General features: G+C 50.4%; 1 long non-coding RNA gene across 1 annotated transcript; it reads left to right on the forward strand.

Annotated features, from left to right (window-relative positions):
• The first annotated feature begins 4,718 nt into the window (after nt 1-4,718).
• Nucleotides 4,719-13,350, forward strand: LOC122367611. The gene is made up of 3 exons (XR_006254086.1): nt 4,719-4,840; nt 11,389-11,691; nt 12,562-13,350. It is a non-coding gene; the product is annotated as an uncharacterized LOC122367611 (long non-coding RNA).
• Nucleotides 13,351-15,221: the final 1,871 nt, after the last annotated feature.

Consider the following 15,221-nt stretch of genomic DNA (forward strand, 5'->3'; position numbering starts at 1 on the left):
CAGGTGTATCTATTAAATGGGTTGCTTAGGAATGGATCTTGGCAGCATTTTTTTTCCTTTATACTTGACGCAATTGGAAACCTTTGTGGAAGCGAATTTAACTGAGGAGTTGTTGAGAGCGTTCAGTATTTTTCTGGGTCTCATCGACACCTCAAGGTCGCCTTGAATTCTCCGCAACTCTTCCGTCGTTCATCACCAGCGGGATTGACCTCATTTGAGATTCGGCTGGCGTCAAAAGTCTGAGCTGCAGCCGTCGATAAGGTATTCAGGGCCGATGCTGGACTTGGCCCGAGTTTTAGCGAACGGGATCTTAATGACAGTTTGATGTGGTGCGGCCCCTCCCTTAGGGCTGAAAAGATTGAGTAGGTCTACAGGGTTTCTTAAGTTTGCCAGCATCTAAAAGTTTGATGTTGAAAGAGCCTTGAATATGCATGACATAACCGAGCTTCATGAACGATATAAGAATATTGTTTGTTTGTTTTGTTGGGTTAGGCCCTTTCGGTCGACAAGACCATTGCAGAGCCGGAAGGATGATAGGATTTAGGGGGAGACATTGGTCTGGGCAGGCACCCTAGTGAGTCGCCGGGGCTGAGCCCGTCCAGAGGACAGGCCACCCAGCCCCAAGGCACTCACTGCACCCGGCTACGGGGTGCGCTCCCTCAGGAGCAGCGGTGCCGCTCCAAGGGAGCAGCCCGCATGAGATAAAGTTGCCTGTCCAGCCCGGAGGGGGGTGCAGCGTGGAGGAGAAGGATTTCAGTATCCTGAGGATAGAAGCATGGAACGGTGTGTAAGAATATTGTTTCGGATTCGTAGGACATATTGGCTATTATTTACTCTTTGTTCACGTTTTGTAGTGATGCTCGTTTTTTAACAGGAAGTGGTGATGGTTATCGAATAAATCATACACAAACTTTTCTGCAATAGTTACACTTATGCCATCAAGCAGTTACACTCTTGGTTACACTACTATAAAGTCATAAAAGATGGATAGCGTTGTAACCGATTCGGCAGCAAGTTAATCGTGACTTGGCAATCCGTCATAATTCTCTGCTTGCGGGATTGGTGGCTAAGTGCGGACGTTCTGGACCTCCGACTCACCTCCGGTCTAGTTTGTATCGCCTCCCCGGCGGCGCTGCGGTGGCGGCGGTGGCGGCGGTGGCGACTGTGTCATTACAGTTCGGTCGGGTCATCTATTGTGGTGACCCCGCGGGGCGACACGCAGTATTCAATCCGTCAGGCGGCCCTGTCAGCCGCCCGGTCCTCTTATCGTCCGCGCCGCGTTCCCCGCCGCTGCGCCGAGACTGTCCTCCGCGCCGCGTTCGTCTCGCTGACAATCCCGACGCGTCCCTTGGCCGGCGGCAGATGAGAAGCTGTCCGCCTGTCGCAGGGGCGGGCCAGTTCCTGATTTGATTTGCTTCGTGGCTAATAAAAAAGCGGCCAGCTTTGCCGCCGGGTTGAACTATTAAACGGAGTCCTTTATTAAGTGATTAAAGGAGAGATTTAGACAGTTCCTCGGACTCGAAATGCCCGGTTCCATCTGCGTAATAGTGGTGTTCTTTAGAGGGTAAGCAGCGTGAACCGTTAGTAGCTCACGAAGCGGACCTGGGACCAGCTCCCTTCTTTATGGGAGGCGGCCGCGATTACAGGGCCGCAGGAGCCGCCAGTGTTCATTTTGGGTCTGATAGCGAGGCCGATGGTCAGGCCGCTCAGGCCGACTAAATGCGTCTGATGGGATTGGTCGTTACGGTCAGTGATGTCGCCCAGGTGGGGTCAAGGGTCATCAAATATGCTGTGAATACTGGCTTTGGCCACCGTGCGCATACAATGGTGCTGTTTTCTAAGAAGAGAAAACATAAAGTGAAGAGTCATGAAGTGCATGATTATGTGCATTTGCAAGGCTGCATGTTTCCATTCATTTGGAGTGAGTTTTTTATAACATTGACTATGACTCTAACTATATTTTCTCTCAGGCAGATGCAGCCCATGTAGCGTTTTAATCCGCTCTGCTCCCAAGTGACCCAGATGAAAGGCTGCCGCGCTTCAATTCATCCAGGCGTGAATGGACTTTGATATTGGCACGCGCCCCCTCGGGGAAAAAAACGGATCACGATTTCCACCGCGGCTGAATATGGGCGATCGTGTCAGAATTCGACAGCGTATTCGAGCCGTCACGACACCATTAAGATTGGGCTTTGATTAGAGCCCATTACCAATGCATGGTGCAAAAGGCGTGACTTTCAATTAAGCTGTCCTATTGGTTCATAAAAACAGTCCCGGAGGATGACAATATGGAACAGAGGACAAGCCTGTCAGAATATTTTGACAAGGTTATGCGCTTCTGAGGTTGACCTCACCAAGTCTGTGACCTTCTAATTATGGCACACATGATTACCTTAATTTGATAGGTATTTGATAATACCAGTCACCCAGAAAATCTGAAGATGCTATCAAGTCATTTGTATTCGTCGGGCGCCCGCAGATGAAAAGATACGCATATAGAGCGGTTGTGTTTCCAAAGAAAGCTTAGCAAAAGCAAGATCCATATACATACATTTCACAGAAGTTAGACCTTACATGGTCAGTTTTTATTGAATCGTGTTTTCCGAAGCAGCAAAATTAAATGTGCCATTATAATCGTGTTAGCTTTAAAATAACACCACCAGCTTCCCTGTGCTCTTGTAACACCTTAATTTCGTAAACCAGGGAACAAAACTCAGGCAGTCTTATAGTTTATTTGCTCTCTAGTTTTCCGAAGCAGCAAAATTAAATGTGCCATTATAATCGTGTTAGCTTTAAAATAACACCACCAGCTTCCCTGTGCTCTTGTAACACCTTTATTTCGTAAACCAGGGAACAAAACTCAGGCAGTCTTATAGTTTATTTGCTCTCCGTCCGGAAGTACGAGTAAGCTGCGTCTGTCGACGGTTCTCCCTGCAGTTCCCAGCACACGTGTGGGCCACAGGACCCTGACGGGGTCATTGAGGCCACTAAATGGTCATCTGTCACCCCTGAGAACCACTAACCTCGGCCCGCCGCTCGTCCTCAGCATGTGGAAGCCGAGAGCAGCATATGGAAGCAATCCGCGCGGCAGTCGCACGGAGGCTGGAGCAGATGATGAGGACAATCGAGGGCCAAATGGTGGCCCTCGGAGCAGATGGAAATAATCCTGCTCTGCTCACATCCCACCCTTCTCCAGCGGCGTATGTGGCGTCTGCTCCGTCGGTTCCGTCTTTCCCACCCACTTTATCCAGCTCAGAACTTCTCTGGCCTCCGGGAATCGCTGTTGCATCTCTTTCAGTCAACAAGTCTCGTTTACGCTTTGCAATGTGATGCAAATTTGCAGCCCTCAGAGTCAGAGTTCAGTTTAAATATGTTAATAGCATAACGCCAATCATGTTTGATGTATTTAAGCTCACGTCTGTTAGACCGCCACGTCTTATGCTGAAAAGCAAGGGAAACGAGCTTGTATGTCCCGAAAATTAGCTGGTTCAAGAATTTGCATGTTTTCAAGCACATTTTACTTGGTGATGGAATTGTAATTTGCGAAAAATTGAAGTGTGTTTTCACAGCCAACCATCCCGTTCTGTTCCATCTCATTTAGTCCTGCCTCTGTCCCCTTCCGTGCACTCCTGTCCCTCCCCGTCTCGCCTGTATCCGGGACACCGTACCGCCGCCGGTCCCGTTCTGTCCCTCCGGCGGCCAGTCCAGACGGCGATGCGTCTTGCCTCTCGGCGGGGGGCCGGCAGGCGCCCACAGAGCGTTGTCCGTCCTCAGACCGGAGCCGACCCGAAGCGCTGACCTGGCCCGACATGTGACCAGACCGGCTATTTCGGGAGTTGTGCTGATCACGAGCCCAGGCGGCGCCGCCGGTGCGTCCCTTCCTCGGCGCCGGCAGCCGGCCAAGGCGAGCGTCATCGGCTGAGAGGTGTGAACAGGTCGTCCCCCCGCGAGGAACGCGGACGTGACAGCAGCCGAGGTCACGTGTTGGCCCATGTGGCCGGTAGGAGTCGCCGCCGAACTGGCTAAATTTGCCGGTGGGCGCCGATTTTTACGTTTATTTATTTACGGTGTGAAGGACGCTTCTACGCAGAAGAGGCGGCGGGTCTTGACAAGCCGACCCGACCCGTCACCCAGATAACAGGAGGCCGAAGGACTGTGAGAGCTTTTAGTGCTGTCGTCTTCACATTTTGAGCAAATATTCCCTTAGTTGAGTAATTAGTAGGTAGTAATAAACATGAAATATTTTTGATAAAAAAATAAGTAAACACTGTTTACATGCAGCAGTGATTAGAATAATTCGTCATACTCAAAATAATGACGATCTTATACCTACATCAGTCACTTTTATATTTACTATCCTCACCAAACGGTAGATACCCATAATGACACTCTAAGGCAGGACTAGGGTCCTCTCCTGACAGCGGCGATTACGAAAGGCCAAACGGTGCGCCGAACAGTTGGCGAAACCCATTACCTCGGCAGCCTGGGACACACCTCACCGGCGTCAGAAACCACCAAAAGGGCTTGTTGGGGGACGGCTAGCACTCTTGTCGGAAAGCCCCCACATTAATCTCGCCGAGGGCCTTGGAGGGCGAGATGGATGGCCGTAGTAACAGGGGCGGTGGCCGGCTCGTTTCGGAAATGTCCTGGTCAGATTGTACCAATGACGTCATTTGTCTTGGAAGGTTGTAAAAAAGTGTTAAGGTAAATATGTGAGGGCTGAGGAATATTCAGTGCGGTAGAATAATGTAAAGGCGAAAGAGAGCGGACCACAACAGTGTGTGCCTTCTTCAAAAGCAGCGTCGAGGTCCGATAGAAGCCTCATCGCTTCTAAAGCGTGGTAAGTGCGTCAGGGTCAATCAATTATTTTTATAATACAGTGGTTCACTCGACCTCACCAATCAAGGGTACAAAAGGCGTGGCACAAATTACCGGCACCCATATAGTTCCCAATCTGAAAGGGCTTCTGCCTTTAGCCGGGGGCATGGTGTCTAGGCATTACCTCAGCGAACGGACCTGTCCCTGGCTTACAACTGAATCGAACAGTCCGTACTATCGACTCTAATCGTGGGAGAGCTGATCGGAACCGGCCTACCCGGCGCCCGCCGCACACTGTCCCATTCGGCCGGCGGAAGTGCAAATAATAGTCCCATCTCGAGCGATGAGCTAATAGGTCAGAGGCCGGGCGTCATTTTTCATACGGCGCTAACCGGCCTGGCGAGGGGTGAGTTATTGTTATTTGATGCGTCGTGCTGGAGGGTGTGGTGGCGCGCTGCGGGAGTTTTGGCGCGGACAGCAGTCTGCTCAGTCTGGGGCACTGGGACACTGTGTGTGGGACTGGGACAACACACTGGCGGCGGGAGCTGTGGGCGTGGGAAAATGTCAACAGAGCCCATTCGAGGCAAATCACAGTGAGGTTGTAGAAATGATAATTTATTTTATAGAGACATCATATTCAAGGAATGAGATGTAAGTGTCCGAGAAAGAAACTAACTTTCCTTCTAAACAATGCCCATAAAAGACTTGAGTGTGATTTTTAATGAAATGCATATCAAATTACTTTTTATCATGTCACCCTGCACGCACATACAGGTGACAAGCAAAGTCATGTGGCTAAATTATGTAACAGAATGGGATATATCTTACCATTTCAAATAATTCGAAAACCTGCATTTGCACAACTCCGAGGGAAGAAGACAAAGGCTTCTGGTTGTTGATCAATCCCGCAAAAAAAAACATGTACGGCGCACGCTGGTATAAAACAATGGTGCGACAAAAAACGCCGACAGGAAGCTAATAAAAGGGGATCGATGTCGCCATTGTGTAGTTTTTGCCGCTCTCTGTTTCACTTGTGGTTTACAAGTGAAATGTTTAGCCCTCGCCCGCACATGCCATTTTCCCATCCTAGAACGCACATGGGGGGGGGGGGTGGTTGCCACCCCCCCCCCGCGCCATTTCGTTCCTGTTGGAGATAGAGCTTAGCAGTAAAGACCAAAAAGATTCTTTGGGAAGAGACAAATCCAATGATACCCAGTTTTACCTTCTCAGGTCAGTCATTGACCTTCCAGGTCAGGTCAAACTAAAAAATGTTGCTGTTTTTGGGTCACCGTTGGATATTAAGTGCGCTGCTTATCAAATACCGATGACGATGCTGTTTTCTGGTGCCAAGCCAGCTAGAACCTCTTTGTCACACTATCCGACCAGAATTTTGCTGCTGAGGTCATTTCAGGTCAAGTTAGGTCAAGGTCAATTACATGTGTTTGTATGTCTGTGTGTGTCTGTGTGTATACTGATGTGTGCACCGATTGTTTTTGGGTCCATATCACATGAAATCATGATCTGAGAAGCTTTTACCAAAAATGCAGTCAAAAAACTTCACAAAAAGTAAATTCAGCTTGCCTAAAACGCAATTATCTTAGATGACCTAGGTTGACCTTGACCCTGACCTTGACCCCTGTACATCGTCGAACAACATGTTCCATGATAGGTGGGAGGTAAGACTGGTAAACAAGGCCGAAATCAGGGTGTCAAAAGCTCACAAGGCCCATGGCAAACGCAAGATGTTGAGAATTGGCCATTTGGGTCATGACATGACCTGAAAAACAAGGTCATATCTCCGAAACCAAAAATCACAGAAACTTGAAATTTTCAGTGAACATCAAGAAAGGATAGAGGAGCAGCTATACGAAAAATCAGCCTTCTAGCTCTAAAAATGTTGAGTGCAGAGCAGAAAGACTGCCTGGGGGGGGTGGCAACCACCCCCCATGTGCGGGCGAGGGTTAAAAGGATAGGAACAGTTGCTACAATGTATGTTCGTATACGGTTTGTTTGCAAATTTTCCCCAAGAAAAACTCACCAGTGAGAAGTGTACACTCAATATGGCCGAAGGTGGGTTCTGTAATATTCTATTTCAAAACATTAAACATGTATAATGATCATTGCGCTTTACTTCGACTGCTAGAACATGCACACATCTAATGAGAAATCTTCTAGATTCAGCCGTTGCTAAACACCCATAAAAAATCACAATGTTTTGGTAGGAATTTCGTTCAATAGGCCATCACTTCTCACATTGTCGTCTGTCAATGGGGACACTCTGCTCTGGGTTAGCGACACAAACACGCCCTCTGGCCTCGTCTCACAGATAGCTTCCTATCTGGCAGCAAACACCCAGCGCCTCGCGGACCGCTTCAGGCGACCGAGCCGCCGCGGTCACACGATAAACATGTTTTCTTTCCCGAACTGCGCTCCCACAGAGTCGGCGACCAAATGGGAAACAGAAGAGAGTCGCCCGTGTTGACTAAACACCGCAGGAGGGACAGTGACCCACCTGGTGACACAGTCAACAATCTATTTATCTGACTGACAAATGAGTGGGCTTTAAAGTCGCAAGCGTTTATGCAAGTACGGGGAGGAGAGAGAGGGGGAGAGAGAGAGAGAGAGAGAGAGAGAGAGAGAGAGAGAGAGAGAGAGAGAGAGAGAGAGAGAGAGAGAGAGAGAGAGAGAGAGAGAAGAGAGGAGAGAGAGAGTCTTTTTGAAAATCAGGGAAGTGACGTGACGTTCACATTTCCCATTTGGTAAAGCCATTAATTTGGCAGGCTGTGCAGATTGGTCAGCAGTTTCCAGCACGGAACCGCTTTAGCGATATTGTAATATTATTATTTACAGCGATAATTCACTTTGATTTGATGGACCATAACTCAGCGACCTGTGTGACGAAACAGAACAGTTCCAATACACTTGGTACAGTGTACAGCTCATGTTTTCAGCTTTTTGTACCTGTTGGCTAAGTGTTATTCTAAAGTGACCCCAAAACGGCATGTCTAGATCAATTTGATCTGTCTTGACACTTGCGGGCCTGGACTAATGAACAATCAGTTTCTCATGGAGCGTTTTTATACCAAGTTATAAATGGACCAGGGTTCATTGAGGACATGGTTCCCAAAACTGCAGCGGGTAGGGTGTAATACGAGCTCGAAGTCTGGGACGTCTGTCTGACACTGTTTTGATTGGGTCAGCGGTCAGGGTGAGTTCAGGTGTGACTATGTCATCGCCTCCCCTGGGGATGTCAAACTAGGCATATTTCAGCTGTTCCCTACAGATGACTGATGATTTTACAGAGACGATCTGACCGAGATTCATTGTGGCTTCATGTTTTGGTAAAGTTCATCCTTCTCGTCTCACGAATATCTGGCTTCAGAGGCAAAAAAGGGGTCTGTTTATAGGGTGAGGTTTGTCCAAGTTCACCCGGACAATCTAAATGAAAGGCGATATAGGAGATGACTGCTGACAACATTGTTCACTCAGCACGTTGATGTTTTTTTGCGCAGCTCAACATCAAAATGAATCAAGAACACAAATGAGAAACTGGGTACCCGGTTTACTTGTATTCACCAAAAAATAAACAGCAAAATGGTACACGTATTGAACGTTGTTAATTAATAATGAGCACGATAGTGAGTGAGCTGTGTAGCTCCAGTCAACAATAGTATCCAGCATTTCACCCGTCTTGTTTGCAAAGCAGAAACATTTATAGTATCATAGTTATTTCAGTCGCGACCGTCTATCGCTTCCAGATCTCCAGTCGCTGCTGTCTGATCGCTGTCATCGCCGATGAATAACGAGCTATTCTCTCCGCCAGACATAGTTCAGAGATGACGTCACATCGGAATGTTATCCAAGTCCAGGGCTTCCGAAAAAGGCGACCTTCGCCCACAAGAAGATAATGCTCACTTTTATCTGCTCGACTCTTGGGCTCGCGCTATTCTCTGTACATGACTAATCGCGTGGGTTTGCATTGTTCTTAATTCACGCATGAATTGTAACAAGGGCGCTGAGATGACAAGGGATGTGCTGATGACAAGTGACAATCTGCTGTCACTAGGCAGGACTACATAGTTTGTTAGGTGTGCTACCCCCGCCAGGCTTTCTTGTTATATGATTTGAACTTTGACTACGACGCTGTATATGTAGACGTCGGTACCTTTGGAGCCCTTTGGTAGATCCCGCTCACCGGTCCTCTTCCGCTGGGGGTGCGTCGTTCCTTTGAGCCGCTGACCCTGGCCGTTTGGCTCAGTGTGTGGGAGGCCTACCTGAACCCTGCCAAAAGGAGCCCCTGGGTTCCGCTGGTAGTGTCGTATGTCGCTGCTGCTACCACCTGAAAGGGTCCCTGCGCCGGCAGCCGGTCTCACATGAGCTCGGTGAATGCTGAGAGGCGCCCGGAGCCCGCGAGCGCACCCGTTCCGCTTCCGCCACCGGTCCAAATCAATGGTCGGTAATGAAGTGTGAAAGGGCGGCGCACACTGCAGGAAGCGTGCACAAAGCCCCGTCGCCCCGGGGGCCATTTTTTGCTCGGGTCACGCCGGCGGCAGTTCGCCGTTCCACAGAGCCGTTTTGCGCCGTCGCGCTCACGCAGACCGACGAAAGGAACAACTTTCTTGGGGGATTTCAACACCGGCTTCTCGGGTGACCGGCGGAGGACGCCGGTGTTTTCACGGCCGTCGAGAGGACCTTGTAAAAACGGCCGGGCCCACGCGCTGAGGCGCTCTCAATTGGCGGCCATCGACGATCGGCGGCGTCCTCTTGAAGCGGCGCCGCGGCACAATCGTCCACGGCCGACCGGCGGAGGGACCGGAGAGCTGTGTGGGGCGCCTTTGTGCCGCTGTCTGCACACAGAGGCCTCTCCTCACTTTATGGCCGTCCCAGACACGCATAGGGCCGGTCAGCAGAGGTACACACACAGGGGGTTCCTCCGGGGTGGGGAAGGTTAGAAGGGGCTGCCCGGTCCCATGGGTAGTGGACCACTGCCAGATCGTGCCATAACTCCTGGGTTAACAACATGAGCCTGCCACTCAGTACAATACGGACAGATGTCAGAGAAAGGTGTCTTTCGAGTATAGCACATCAACGCCAGTTTTATGATCTTTGCCATTCAATGGTAGGAATCGACTTCAAGACTTGAGTCATTGTTTGCATGCATTGTAAATCAACTTCAGTTAATTGTCTGACCATTAATCTGACTGTCTGGATCGCACTTATCCACTCACACACTCACTCACTGATTCACTCACTCACTCACTCACTCACTCATTCATTCACTCACTGTTGCCACTATATCCAGCCATCGATAAGAAACAAGTCCCTATCGGCCTTGATCGCGGCCTTGCACGGAGTTCAAAACATCTCATCTTGTCGCCGAGTCTGTCCACTTATACATTCCCTCCAAGTCTCTCTGCGCGCTTGAGCGATCTGCCCAAAGTGCTCAGTGGTCAGTTGACGAACTCTGAGCTATGCAATCCCTATGCATATTCCTTGCCATCGATGCGCTGACCTGCTCAACAGCAGAAATGCAGTTCAAGACAGCAAGAGAGCACCTCGATATCTAGTGCCGGAGGAGTGAATTGATCACTATTATCGCTGACACTGCGCTAGCGTAAGGTTTGAAGAGTGTGATTGGTGTTATTACTGAAGATAGATTAGATAACTTCTGGAGACCAAGTGAGACATTAACTGACAGCACAAATGGTTAAAGCTTAGACCTGGAGACCATACTCTGATCATGTCTGCTCTCCACGAGCCAGCGCGCGTAGCGCTCCGATCACCTGAAATCCCTTTTGAAAACAACAGCGGGCACATACCTCCGCTGCCGGCGGGCCCGAGGGTCGCCCCGGCCGATTGATAGCACGTCCCCGGTACGACAGCGCCCACCCCGTAAACATCATTGTCGGCCGCGCATGGGCCGGCTAAGTGTCTCACATTAGCGGAGAAGGGCGCATTGCGTCTCCCGGCTCACGGGCCGACGACTCGGAGAGGTAGTTTGACTGCTCCCCGCTCCGATAAAGGGTTGTAATTGGTCCCGGGCGAGCAATAAAGGCCACTGCGGGCCGCACGCTGGCGGAAATCATGGTCATAGACACAGCTACAAACTCTTATTGGGGTGATCAGGGTGGTCCCTTGGGCGACACGCCGGCCCGCTGTATGTTATCACCGAGTGAACCTACCGCAGTTTGACGGTCGCTGTCAGTCATCCATTGTTTTGGTGAATTTGTCTCCGGCCCTGTGTCTGCGCTGTGTTTACTTTCTCAATTTCGTTCCAGTTGTAATCTCGGACGACCCCACTTGCGTCAAGAGTCACTCACCGCCGGAAAGTGGCCTCTCTGTCTCTCTGTCTGTCTGTCAGTCTGTCTGTCTGTCTGTCTGTCTGTCTGTCTGTCTGTCTGTCTGCCTCTCTCTCTCTCTCTCTTTCTCTCTCTCTCTCTTTCTCTCTCTCTCTCTCTCTCTCTCTCTCTCTCTCTCTCTCTCTCTCTCTCTCTCTCTCTCTCTCTCTCTCCCTCTCTCTCTCTCCCTCTTTCTCTCTCTTCTCCCTCTCACTACCGCCGTCTCTTTCAGCGACATCTCTGGATCGTCATTAGACCTTGGAGGACCGACGGGAGGCGCCGCTCCAGCCGCCTTTGAGATGCGCGCTGCGTCGGCGACATTACGTCAAAGCCTGTGGCTTGATGTCCAGCCAGATACAGGGCCGTGGAGACGGCCTCCAGACGAATGGGGCCGCCACCGAACCGACCAGCTATCCACCATCTCGGGTCACGTGACCGGCCGGCTATCACCCATCAGAGGTCACGTGACCGGTCGGCTACTATCTCGCATCTCCAGACGACGGAGCAGCTAGTCTGCTTTCTCGTGGTCCTGACGGTAGGTACTGTGTGTAATATGCATGTCGAAAGTTTCTCCAAAGTCGTTTCATGTTATAGTAAATACAGACGGGCGTGTCCTTGCATTATCTTTTTTGTTAGGCATTTTCTGTTGTTGTTTTTTTCAGCGGTCACCGTTGCTCATGCTTAGGGCACAATCAATTAAGCTGTAAGTCCCGATTCATAATCATCATGCTCTAGGACACACCACCAATATTAGAACGGATTTGGGAGAGGGGAAAGGAGAACAGGGGCATCACGACACAATCCGACCGATTACGCATACAATGCTCATTCCCGGTGCATACCGCGTTTGCTCAGTGCCGCGGGAAGGCTGCACGACTGCGAACCCATTACCGGGTGCGGCCATCTGGACGGCGCAGCGGGACTGTCTATGTTGCAGACGAAGGGCGGGGACGGGGTCTACTGGGACGCAGGAGCTCACTGGGACAGTTACCGGGGAGGGTCAGAGGTGCCGCCGATGTAATGACAGTCGCCCGGCCCCGTTCGGCCCACCCGCCACCGGATATGCGTCATTCAGCCTATTGAGCAGGCCCGGAGCGAGGTCAGGGGCTTCGACTGTTCTGCGACTCCCACAGTGAGCACAGGAAGGCTCGGCTGCGTCCCGGCGACGGCGCTGGAACAATTTGGAACAATTTGGGGCTGATGTCAGATGTCGCAGTGTTTTAGACCGTTTATAGGTCTTGTGGGTGCATTTACGTCAAGTGTTTTGATGATTGCCGTGGATGTGCGAAGGTATGCTGCATGTATGTAATGCTAGACATACAAACATGTTTCGTGAATGAATGCCGCATGACAGCTAATCCCTTGTCATCCTCCATTGAAGAGAAATGCCCGTCATTTTCCACAGATGTCCGCGGATTCACCCGGCGCGCCACATTCCTGTTCGGGGGGAGCCGTACATTCCTGGCGCTTTCCGACGCATCGAGCGAGCTTCCAGAGCACAAAGAGCTCCCGACGGCAGCCTTTTTGACAGCGGGCACCTGCGCGACGGAGACGGCGCGGTGCCACGCATTGTGGCGCGCCCGGCGGCGATTGTGGCGCGCCGTTTTCCCAGCGGCGCCGCGCCCCGTTTCCGCTGCTATTATGCCGCGGGCCGCGGCGGGGGCCTGGTCGGCTCGGTTGCACGCTGTGTGAAGTCCAGGTGAAAAACGCAAGGGAGAAGGCTCATGCTGAAAAAGAGGCGAATTCCGCTGTTGTGGTGGGCTTCAGTGGTGTATGCTGGTGTGCGCCCCTGTCGTGTGGGAAGAGGTTTTGAACAAGCATTTGGTGTGTTTTGAAATGTCTGAGGAGCGTGGGAGACATTAATATGGCGGAAATTGCTAATCAGTGTCCAGCTTAGGATCAGTGATAATTAATCTTGCATTATTTTTATGAGCCAATCGTGAGGTTGTTAGAATTACATCTGTGGATTTATCTGAATGCTTGTGGTTTTGCAAATCGCCTGGCCTGGTGGCACAATTGAAAAACGCCAGTTTTACGCCACTTTCATAAGTGGATACTACTTAGTACTTACCGACCATACAACCAAGCTCTACAAGAAAGGTTACGAATTCATTATTTTACGATGCATTTTAACAAATATTCATAACAAATGCTCCCAACATAGGTTTCCACAAAAAAATATAGCGCAGCTATAATGCGGGAATCGTTGCTTTCTTGTAGCAATTAGATAAGAAAATGTTAAGTATTGATTGAGTTTTTTCCGCTCGCCTGTGCTGGCACATGCTTGTATCTTAAATCTTTTCTTTTCCCTGTTCTCTAATTTGTAGGAACACACTACACAGTACACACTACACTTACATACAGCCGTCGTTTTTTTGTGTCTAACCCGTCGCATTACCGGTTCACAACAAAGACATTTTCGACAGCTTTCTACACTGTTTCTACACTTTCTACACTGTTGTACACTGAAAGTGTACAACAGCTGCCCAGATCGCCTTCGTTTGGCTTATATAATCGCTTTAAAATCGTCATATCGCGTCACGACGAGCACTGCGCTGTCTCGTTTACGTTCAGGCAGTACTATCTTATATATCTGCTACTCTTGTTTCTAAACTGATCTGAGTTCTGACAGCAATATCATGACCCCGAGCATCTGCATCAAGCGTCGTGAACTTAACCCCCTCCCCTACCTCGGATTGGCGACCCAGTCGGCCCTACTCGCGGCCCCCTATGACGTCACTGGTGACGTCAGAGGTGAGTCTCGGCGGCTCACCTGGCGCCGTCGTCTGGCTGCCGCTGGTGCGTGTCTGGGGGATCAGCCCGCTGTCTGTTTGCCGCTGTCTGCGCCGCTATCGGACGGAACATCGGACGGATTACCAGCCAGTTGACGGCCGTACGGCGGTTTAAGGGGGCGGGGGGGGGGGGGTACGGTGCTGCTGTCGGGAACATACACCGGACACTGCCGCTTTGCAATCGCGGGTGGTCCTATCGAGATAACTGGAACGTGTGTGGTTTGCTATCCTGGGTGGCGGGTGCAAGGCAAGGGTGCCGCTCATGTTATGTTTGTTAGGTGGATAAAATAGTGCTGCATAAGTGGATAGAGCGTGCGTTCATTTAGAGCTGCCTTGAGTGCATATGCATATATTATGCATGCACATGAACATTGCGCAGCCTAGTGTGGCAGTTCCATGCACTAAAAGCCAGCGGTCACCCAGCAAACGCAAAACTCGAAAAAAAGGTTTCAGTTTTTCAACATCCCGGAATTCAGCGTTATCAGATGAGAAGGAATGTTGTAGTTACGCGCGCTGCTGCGAAACCTGCGTGCATGAGGACATCTACTTGCAGTCGGTGGTCGTGTCACCGTCCTTGCTACCAGGACATTGTCTAAGCCGGTGTTATCAGCTGATAGCACCCTTTGCCAAGTGCTAAGACTCCTGGGTGGCAGGGGCGGTACCATCTTGGAGGGCGGGTCCAACCCTCGTTAATCCATGTCAAGCAGAGCACTCTGACAGGTGAGTCAATGTCATGACATTGTCACCCATCGCGGGCCTCTTATCACGTTACAGCCTTACAGTGTCCAACCGGACGGTCTAAAACTGCAGACATCAATTATGTCATTAGCGCACGGATTTCCTATTCGAGTTCTGGCGAATGGCGACTTTCCTGGTCGGCAGTTGGTCACCGCTGTTGTAACTCTGGGAATGAAACCGCCCCTGGAGATCGAGCACTGGCTCAAACTGGTATCTGAGAGAATGACGTCACGCGACGGACAGGATTAAATGTCGCGGGTTATGCGCTTCTACTGGCATACTAAATATATAGACACGACGGGTTATTTATATGGCTAGCTGATGCAATATGATAGTTTACTCTCACGCTCCCATGTGTGATTCATTTTCACCTACTGTATGTATTTTTATGTTAAACATTTATATACATTTGCCCAATTCAGTCGGTGATAAGCGTTAGATCAAGTTGACTGCCAATAATTTTGACCCGCACACGACAAAGTTGCGCCGAAAGCAGAACCACACCTCCCCTGCAGCGTCGTTCCCCTCCTGCGTC

This window comes from Amphibalanus amphitrite, unplaced genomic scaffold (genome assembly GCF_019059575.1).
Source record: "Amphibalanus amphitrite isolate SeventyFive unplaced genomic scaffold, NRLGWU_Aamphi_draft 000881F_arrow, whole genome shotgun sequence".
In the NCBI taxonomy this organism is placed as follows: Eukaryota; Metazoa; Arthropoda; class Thecostraca; order Balanomorpha; family Balanidae; genus Amphibalanus; species Amphibalanus amphitrite.